This window comes from Gossypium hirsutum, chromosome A12 (assembly GCF_007990345.1).
Source record: "Gossypium hirsutum isolate 1008001.06 chromosome A12, Gossypium_hirsutum_v2.1, whole genome shotgun sequence".
Classification (NCBI taxonomy): Eukaryota; Viridiplantae; Streptophyta; class Magnoliopsida; order Malvales; family Malvaceae; genus Gossypium; species Gossypium hirsutum.
The window spans coordinates 22,552,212-22,561,728 of record NC_053435.1 but is presented as its reverse complement, the minus strand read 5'-3'; the positions used below and the strand labels follow the sequence as shown (position 1 = coordinate 22,561,728).

Sequence of the window (9,517 nt, the reverse complement as noted above, 5' to 3'; positions counted from 1 at the left end):
TATTTCGAAAGTTTTGGTAATGCTCTGAAACCCTGTTCTGACAACGGATACGGGTTAGGGGTGTTACAGTGTTGATATATGCATATTTTCCAAAGTTACTCGATATGCATGAAATATTTAGGATACCATGTTTAAGAAAATAGCATACTCCAAGCTAGTATATAAGTGAAATACATGCATTGCATGACTATAACGGTGGGAAAATAATGGATGGAATAGATGATGTTAGGATCAGGGAATGGGAATTTTTGTTAGATACCGCCATACTGTATTGTTGAGTGCAAACTGTGATGTCTGAAGCTCTAGACCTTGTGGAGGGGACACTGTAGTGTTCGAGCATCAAGGTTACAAATGGAGGAATGGATGGAGGAATACTGAAACCAGAATTCCTTAAAGATAGCGTCATACGGTATTGCTAAGTGAAAACCATGATGTGCAAAGCTTCAGGCCTTGGGGGCACATTCAGTGTTTGAGCATAAAGGTGAAATAAAAAATATGTCCTTCGGGATGACACCGTGACAATGATTATTAGGGTCCATGCAGTAACACCGCAACGGTGGTTAGCAAGCTCTATTAGGTGACACCGTGATGGTGGTAAGGTCTTACAAGACGACACCTCAAAAGAGGTCTTACATATAAGACCATAGCTTGGCTATGAAAACCAATATAGTTCATTGGAATAGTTAACACAGGGTTGTCTGTTGGGACAGAAAACACGAGAACATCTGCCAGGACATTTAATATGGGATGAAAAAGTGTAAGGCCATAACTCGACTATGGCATCATAAAGTATTTGCCAGTACGAAGAACATGAGAATTATAAGGTGTAAGACCCTAGCTCAACTATGACAAACCATTAGAGTCGACCAGGACATTCAACATGGGACCATACTGAATAAGATCATAGCTTGGTGGTAGTGATAAGTAAATATCATCAAAAGGGATAAAGTCAAAGATTGAAAAAATTAGGTGAAGCTTCTTATGAGGATTTAGCATGTCATGTTATGAAGAACTTGCTGGTACAAAGTTGCAGAGCTTTACCGAATAAGCCTATAACAGAGGTTACACTAGATGTTTGAGTAGAACCTAAGGGTCTGTGAATGAGGGACTGCTAGAGGCGTTTTAGTCCGCTGAGGCCTACACGAAGGTTAAGTCATTTAGGCTAACAGAAGGAGTCTACCAAGGACTAACTTGGGACAAGCAGACTACCAAGAACAATGGAGGATAAGAATTTGAAATCTAAGGAAGTAAATGTAAATAACATATAGCAGACATTGGGCTTCACATTAAAGGTTGCGAGAGAATGAAAAATTAGGTTTAGGTGTAATCAGATCTGTATCCCTAGAAGACCCTTACCCTGAAGAAACATGTGTATATTTTAGATAAAGAATAGATAAGTCAATGATGTACTATGAGAAAAAAGGGAAGACATAAATATCACCGGTAAAATCTGCTAATGGCCAAGGATGACCATGGAGTTTAATTTTTTTTAAATTTTCATTTCTTAAAGTTTGATGTTGTACACAGTGAATTATCAGTATGGATATACATATAGAACTAGCTCAAGGTGTCTATGTTTGAACCAATAGTATGAAATGTTGTATAAGTATCTGCCATATGTCTGTATCCATCCAAGATAATGACAATGAGCAATTATTTTAAATGAGAATACGAGTTAAGGTATGAATTGATTGGAAGTGGTTTCTAAGAATATGTTATGTTAAGTATTATGGGACAAGAGGTATATGTAACGATTGGAAGGATCCTTCTATTAATAAGATATGAAAGATTACATATGATAAGGGCATGATAACTGGTTTATAACGGAATGTTAACACTGTGATGGTACCAGCCAAAATAAATGGTTCAGAATTTGGTTGACTCATAGCAATCCATACAAGATTGCAAAGTGTCCATAAAGATATGGTTATAATGAGTTCACTAAGGACTCTTATACTTACAAGGTTTGTCATTTCTTTTCACGTAAGTTGTAGATGTTTTGCTTGAAAGGACATTGCCAAGAGTATGCCAAGTTGGTGGCAGATTGGATTGTTATGCATATAATGGATATGTGGCATAGTCTTGAACACACCTTTGAGTCTATCTTGAAATAGATTCTAATTTGTAAAGATCTGTATCAAACTTGATGTAATAAGTTATTTATCATATATTTTATTTTAAATTCCAAATGTTAAGTTTTTCTTTTGGAGTTTCAAATAACATGTTTTAAAATAAATGAGAAAATGTAAATTATTTTTGTTAAATGTTTTGTATCGTTTAGTAACACCCGATATTCAGACCCGGTGAATTGGGTTGGTTTAAGGGCATTACAATCTAAAATAAATGACATGTTCCTTTTGGAAAACTCACTTATAATCTCTTGTAATACCTAACCAAACCAAGGAGGCTTCAAATCTTAGATACATTTTCAGTGCTTTCCACTAAAGCATGGCTTCAATCTTAGTAGGGTCCATATAGATTTCCTCAGTTGAAATAATGTGTCCTAGAAAGACAACTTCAGATAGCTAGAATTCATACTTATTGAGTTTCCCATTAACCTGTCGTAAAATATAGTAGTTAATTTGGGTCAATTCCTCAGTTAAAGAGCTTTTCCTAAGCAATTTAGGATTTTAATTTACTTTTTCAATATTTAGGCTTTATGATAGAAAGTTAATAAAAATAAAAGTTTTTAACACATTTTTTAGGTGTTGTAAACCAATAGGCTGACACGGGACTTAGGTTGTGCTAATTAATTTAATTGAGTGTGTAAGATGGAGATATAAAGGCTCAATTGACGTGGAAGCAAAGGTCAAATGATGCACAAGCTTCTCGAGATGTCAAAGCACCAAAGGAATGACACAAGGTAGTTTTTAGGTGTCATGTTGCACCATGTAAGGGGTGTGGCGCTACACAATTTTGATATGCTAGCCAAGTATTTTAGGGTTATTTTTGGTCATGAAATCAATCTTATACAAAGACCTAGGACGTTCTGAAGACATAATTTGGGCTGTCAACACCTTTACAAATAAGAAATTAGTGGTTGAATGTGATCAAGTCGTCCTAGACGCCTTTAAAAGCCCTTGTAGTTTAGAATTAGTTTTAGTTTATTTTCTTTTCAGTTTTTTAAATACGTTCTTGTTCTTATTCTTGAATTAGTTTTGATTTATGGATTTGCTTATTTAATTAAGGTATTCAATTTATATTTTCCTTTGCATTTTTTTATTCGATACTCAATTCACAATTATTCATATCGCTTTTCTTCTACAAATTGATCGTGTTTCTCAAATGGTTTATTCAATCGATGTTAAGACTATGGATAACAATAATGGCTAAATCCCTTAGGGGAGATTAATTAGTGGATGGGGATGTGATTATTGAGGATTTTGGATTTCTCAAGATGGATTAGTTGGTATAAATTATGTGTTCTTAAATTGTTAGGCTTCTCAACCCTAACAAGTTATGATAGGCTAGACGAGGCCGTGAGACAGGTCGTACAGAATAAATCATAATTTATCCTTGTTGAGAAAGTGAGGTCGAAAGATAAGTGAGTATCAACCAATTAATTAAGTTTATTAGAGTTGAGAGGTAATAATTGCTTAATTGAGGACTAATCCAAAGTTAGTTACAAACCTTGAAGCGAGTTAATATTCCTGATTGGTTTATCGGTTTAATTCATTTATTTATTTATTTTTATTCTTATAAATCTATTTTATGATCCCTTGTGATATAAGAATTAACTGTTACTAGTTAGACTTATTATTGTGAAAAGTATTTTTGTTATTTATTTCATCCTCCCTTAGGTACGATCCTTGGAATACTTCCAAGTATTTAGTTGTACAATCTATATTACAATTTGACTCGTGCACTTGTAGACACCATCGTTCTTAATTGTAATATTTCGGTGTTATATTTATTCTATAAATGATAACTCATTTATAAGCAGTCAAGTTGTTGGAACCATTGCCAGGGAGGTTTCGGTAATAAATTTTAAAAAATACTTTTTATACAATTAATAAGATAAGTAACGTTAGGAGCTATAGATACGGTTTTAATTTTTGTTTATTTAGTTTAATTTTTAATTTTGTTTTCATTTTTGTTCTAGGTTGTGTATGATTCGAAGCTCCAACAATCATCAAATAATGAACAACGATCCACTTGTGAAAATAAATTTGCCCCAAGAGAATTTATTATTTGAAGATCCACAAGAACCAAAAGAAAATAATCAGGTAAAAGTCCCAATGGCTCAACGAACGTTGCGCGAATACGCCCTAGCCACACTGTAACCGATTTAGGGACTAGTCAGAATAGTTGTCTTGGGACCACAAATCCATAGTCGAATAATTTATTTTTTTATTATTTTGGAGTCATTGCATGTTTATATTAGTGTATAAAAAATTTGGTGAGTTAATTTTGTCGTTCGTAAGCTCAATTGAGAAAAAAGGACTAAATTGCTATTTGTTATTTAACTTATTTAACCATTACAAGATCCACAATTCCATGAGCTTGGGCTTCTGTTGATCTCTTTCCATGTCTTCGGATACAACCCATAGGGGCTTGCCCGTTCTTTGTACATAAACCCTTGTGAGGCTTTCGCGAAGTTTCAGTAGTTCTTCCGCTTCCAGGATAAATTCTCCTGCGCATAAAATGCGAAAGTCCTAAATTGATAGTTAAAAGTGTCAATAGCTAGAGAATAAAGATTGAGGGTCTTTAAATGGCAATTAGACCCTATTATGATAGCTTGGCCTGCCATGAGAGATGAAAGTGTGGTAAAGTCAACATTAGGTAATGTTGATGACATAAGGTGTACTATAATGATGCCAAAAAGCCTAGCTATCATTTTCTTTTCTCCATCCTTTCTTTTGACCGAAATTTTCAACAAAGAAATGGGGTTTTAAGAGCTTGAAATTTCAACAACTTTAAGCCTTCTCAAGTAAATGATTTTAATAGTTTTTCTTGAATATTTTTTTTGTACTTTTGAGACCCTTGAAACATGGGCTTTCAAATAAGGGTACTATTTTGCAAAATGATCAAGAGTGTAGGGTTTTTCCATGAAAGGGTTTGTAATGTTCGCTGAGTTTTTATGGAAGAAAATAAGTCTTGGGTGTGTTATGAACAACTTTTGTGAAAGGTGTTAGCATGAAAACACTTAAAAGGAATATATTGCATAAGTGGTAAAATAGATGTTAAGTATGTGAAATAGTGGGAATTTGGAGTTGCTATAAGATTAAAAAGGGTTCGAATGGGCTTAAGATATGAAGAAATTCGATAAAAATTGATTTTCAGGCCTAGGGGTAAAATGGTCATTTTGTCAAAGTCTAGGGGCAAAATGGTCATTTTCCCAAAGATATGAATTTTCAATTGCTGAATTTTATTTAGTGACTAAATAAGTGCATTTTGCGATTATAGATCAAGAATCACCAAATCTGAACTTAAATCGAGGGAAAGCCAAGCAAATCGATTAAATCGACTAGTCTCGACATTTTGGAATCCGAGTAAGTTGTATGCAAATAATACAACTACAATGTTAATGTATGTGTTGAATTGTACTTGAATTTAATATAGCATGAATTTCTTGATTGTGGAATTGAGAAAGCATGATGGTAATAGAGATAGTAGAGTTCTCGTTTGAACCTAGGAAACAAATCGGATATTCATGCCACAATATATGGGTTATTGTGAGCTAGTGTAAGACATGTCTGGGACATGCACCGGGCACATTATGAGAGCCAGTGTAAGACCATGTCTGGGACATGGCATCGGCATCGAGACAGTGCTAGTGTAAGACATGTTTGAGACATGCATCGGCCTCAAGACATAAGTCAGTGTAAGACATGTTTGGGACATGCATCGACTACGAGATGTCAAGTTAACGAGGAAAGTATAACTTTGTTGTGAGTGGTACAGGTACCTGTTTGATATATATAGAATATGAGCCCATTTTATGATATACGATGTATACTGAATATTGATGAGTAAGTTTTGCTTATGCTCAATTGTATGTTATGAGCTTGTTGATGAATGGTAAAGTTATGTTGTATATTCATTTATGTGCAACTTACTAAGCTTTATGCTTACTCCCTCTTCTTTTTCATTTTCTTATAGTACCGCCTATCTAGCTCAAGGACCAAAGGAGGTCAAAGATATCGATCACACTATCAATCGAAGCATTCGATATAGTTTGATTTATATTTTTGAATATGGCATGTATAGGGCTTAGACTTTACTATTTTTGTGTCATTGAGAACTGGCCAAATGTGTTGGCTTGGGTTGGAAACCCTTCATTTTGTATTAAGAATTGAATGATGGGAAATATTCATTTTGATATATGTAAATGAAGTTACTCTCATGAATGAGTAATTGCTTAATTGATATGTAGTCTATTGTGGCTGATTGGTTTAAATAAGTTATTCTTGTATTGGTTTGGTTGCTTTTGTGTAGGTTGTGTAAGTAAGGGTGGCAAAGAGGCTTGGTAGCCTTATATCGTCCACATAGGTAGACTCACAGGCATATGTATAGGCCGTGTGTGACACACGGTCTACCCAATGAGCGTGTAGTCCGATTGTGTGTCCCCTGCATGTAAAAATTTCAAGTCAGTATGCATAGTAGTAAAGACATGGACAGAGACACGATCGTGTGTCTCAGCCGTGTGATGGACATGGCCTAGCACACGGGCGTTGCCTTGGTCGTGTGACATTTTGGAGATGTTGACGTTAGAAACAGAATGTCCATGTTTTTGCACACGGGCCAGGACATGGGCGTGTCATGGCTGTGTGAAGGACACAGGCCAGGGACACGGGCGTGTGCTAGGCCGTGTGAAAACCCCTGTAGGTGTGCATTTAGAATTAATTCTATATGGGTGGAGGACACGGGTGTGTCTCTATGTTGCTTAGGTCGTGTGAGCCAAACGGGCCATCAACACGACCATGTTAAAATAGCTACACGGGCGTGTGCCCTGTTTCAAAGTCAAATTTTGTATAGATGGTTTAGGGACCTGGGCTGATCCCGGATAGTTTTTAATGGTCGATTTGGGGCTCGTAGACCCATAATAAGAACTTTAAAGTAGAAATTGAAAAAGTTCTAAAAAGGGACCAAGTCTTGGTGACTTGGAAAACGTTTATGTGTACGAGATCAAGTTAGGTAATGCCTTGTATTCCGTTCTGGCGTGTGTTACGGGTATGAGATATTACATACATTAGACTCAGTGTGAGGAAGCATTGAGCAGCCAACGGTTAATGCAAATAATTTTGAAATAAAGACGACCATGATCCAAATGATGAAAAACACACTACAGTTCAAGGGAAACATGGTTGAAGACTCGAAAAAATATAACAGAGTATCTGATGATGCTATATATCTCTAGTTATTCTCGTTTTCATTATGTGATAACAAGAACCGATTGGTTAGGCTTGCTAGAACCAAGTTCCATCACCACATTTTTCCCAATTAGTTAAACCAATCAGCTACGATGCGAAATCACAAATTTTGAACAATATGAAGGTCAATCTTTATATGAGGCATGGGAGCCTTTCAAGACAATGCTAAAGAAGTGCCCATAGCATGGACTACGAGTATGGCTCTAGAAACAAATATTTTACAATAGTGTCCAGACACATTAGATCTAGCCTTCATACATGTGTCCCAGTAAGAGATTGATGTATGATAAATCGTAATTTATACATATTTTTACCCCATGCTTAACACATTTTATGGATGATTTTTCCTTAGAATTGGTGAATTCAATGCTGCTAATGCTTTAATATCATGTTTTATACTTAGGTGAGCATAGGAGAGTGAAAAGAACGAGAAACGGGCCAAAAACAGAGAAAATGGGCCAACGTACTAAATCAACACGGCTTGGACTTCCTCGCACGGGCAAACCACACGACTGTGTCAATTTGGCAGAATCAAAGCACGACTCACACAGGTAGAACACAAGTTTGTGCCATTCTAACAGGTTCGAGCACGGCCTGAAGCAGTCGTACACGGGCGTGTCCCTACCGAGCCCAAGTTGATTCCAATTTGGAAAAGGCTAATTTTGAGGGTTTTTAGGCATTCTAAAGCCTATAAATACACCCTAAAGGAAGAAGAAAAGGGACGTGAAGAAAAGGAGGTAGGGAACTTCTCAAGGGAAGCCGATTGATCCATCTAAGAAGCTGGATTCACCATCAAGACTGAAGATCTCCCTTCAATTTCCCTTCAGGAGTTTTGGGTTTTCTTTATGTTTTGTATTCATCTAAGATGTTTTCCTTTTCAGTTATGAACTAAATCCCCTAAATACCTAAGGGAAATGAAACCTAAGACGAATCTTGTTATTATTTTCTAAATTGTATGATAAATATTTAGCTTGCTCTTAATTATGTGTTCTTAATTCTTGTTTTGATATCCCAGGATACTGATTCAAGATAAGCTCTTATTTATAATTAAGTGGAGTTGATTGTACGCCTAGAGATAGGGTGACAAGATTTTGCCGGATTAGGGTGAAACTTAATAAGGGGATCCATAGATCGAGTTAATGCAACCCTAGGGTGTTAATTAGAGAAAAGTCTCAATTTGCAATCTAGGGATTAGATGTTATTAGTCTTGAATAGGGATAATAACATAACCTAGGGATCTCTACGGAACAAGTTAAATGAATAAATCGTCCGATTCGGAGTCAGAATAACAAGTGAGGTCTAGGTGGATTCTTCATTAGGTATTGTCTTAATTCAATCGTTTTTCCAAAAGTAATTCCCCAATTCTACTTTCTGTGAATTCTTAGTTTAGATAATTACTTAGTTAAAATAAAAATCCCTTATTCTTAGGCTAGATAATAAAAATTCAATCATTACTAGTACTTTTAGTTCCTTTGGGCTCGATAATCCGGTCTTGCTAAAACTATGCTACTGTTCGATAGGTACACTTGCCTACATCGTGATAATAGTTAGTTTCAAGAACGATTCTTTATAAATATTTAAAACATGTCATTACAAAAATCACGATCAATGTAATAAACCAAGTCACCACCAGTAAAAGCCATGAAGGAAGAGAGTGGCGATGCACAATTCCAACAAATTCTTGAAAAACTTAACCATTTGGAGACACCCGTTAAGCCAAAAATAGTGGAACCATATTCAAAAAACCAATTGGAGGAGACGAGCTGTATAGGCAATAGGGGTTGAGACTCTTATTCAAATACATACAATCCCAATTGGAGAGATCATCTGAACCTCAGGTGGGGAGGTAGTCAATGAGGCACAAACTAGGTCTAAACTCAACCGAATCCTCCTTATCAACCTCTACTACAGCAAAAATGAGCCATGGGCAGCAATCACGCTACATGCGGTCAAAGACTCGATCAATTAGAAGGGGAGATCCAAATGAAGAAGATGAATATTTGATAAGTTCAAGCAACATGTGGACAAATTGGATCTTGAATGGACAACTTCTGTGATTAAATGAGCTAATGAATGATGATGTTCCAAAAACAAAATAGCCAAAGCCTCCCCAGAAACAGGGAGAATAATCCTCGGAAAGATGG

The 9,517-nt window shown here is 35.9% G+C and overlaps 1 non-coding gene across 1 annotated transcript; it reads right to left on the bottom strand.

Moving 5' to 3' along the window:
* Nucleotides 1–7,458: 7,458 nt before the first annotated feature.
* Nucleotides 7,459–7,564, bottom strand: LOC121212057 (small nucleolar RNA R71). Its single transcript, XR_005907267.1, has one exon. It is a non-coding gene; the product is annotated as a small nucleolar RNA R71 (small nucleolar RNA).
* Between the last annotated feature and the right edge of the window lie 1,953 nt (nucleotides 7,565–9,517).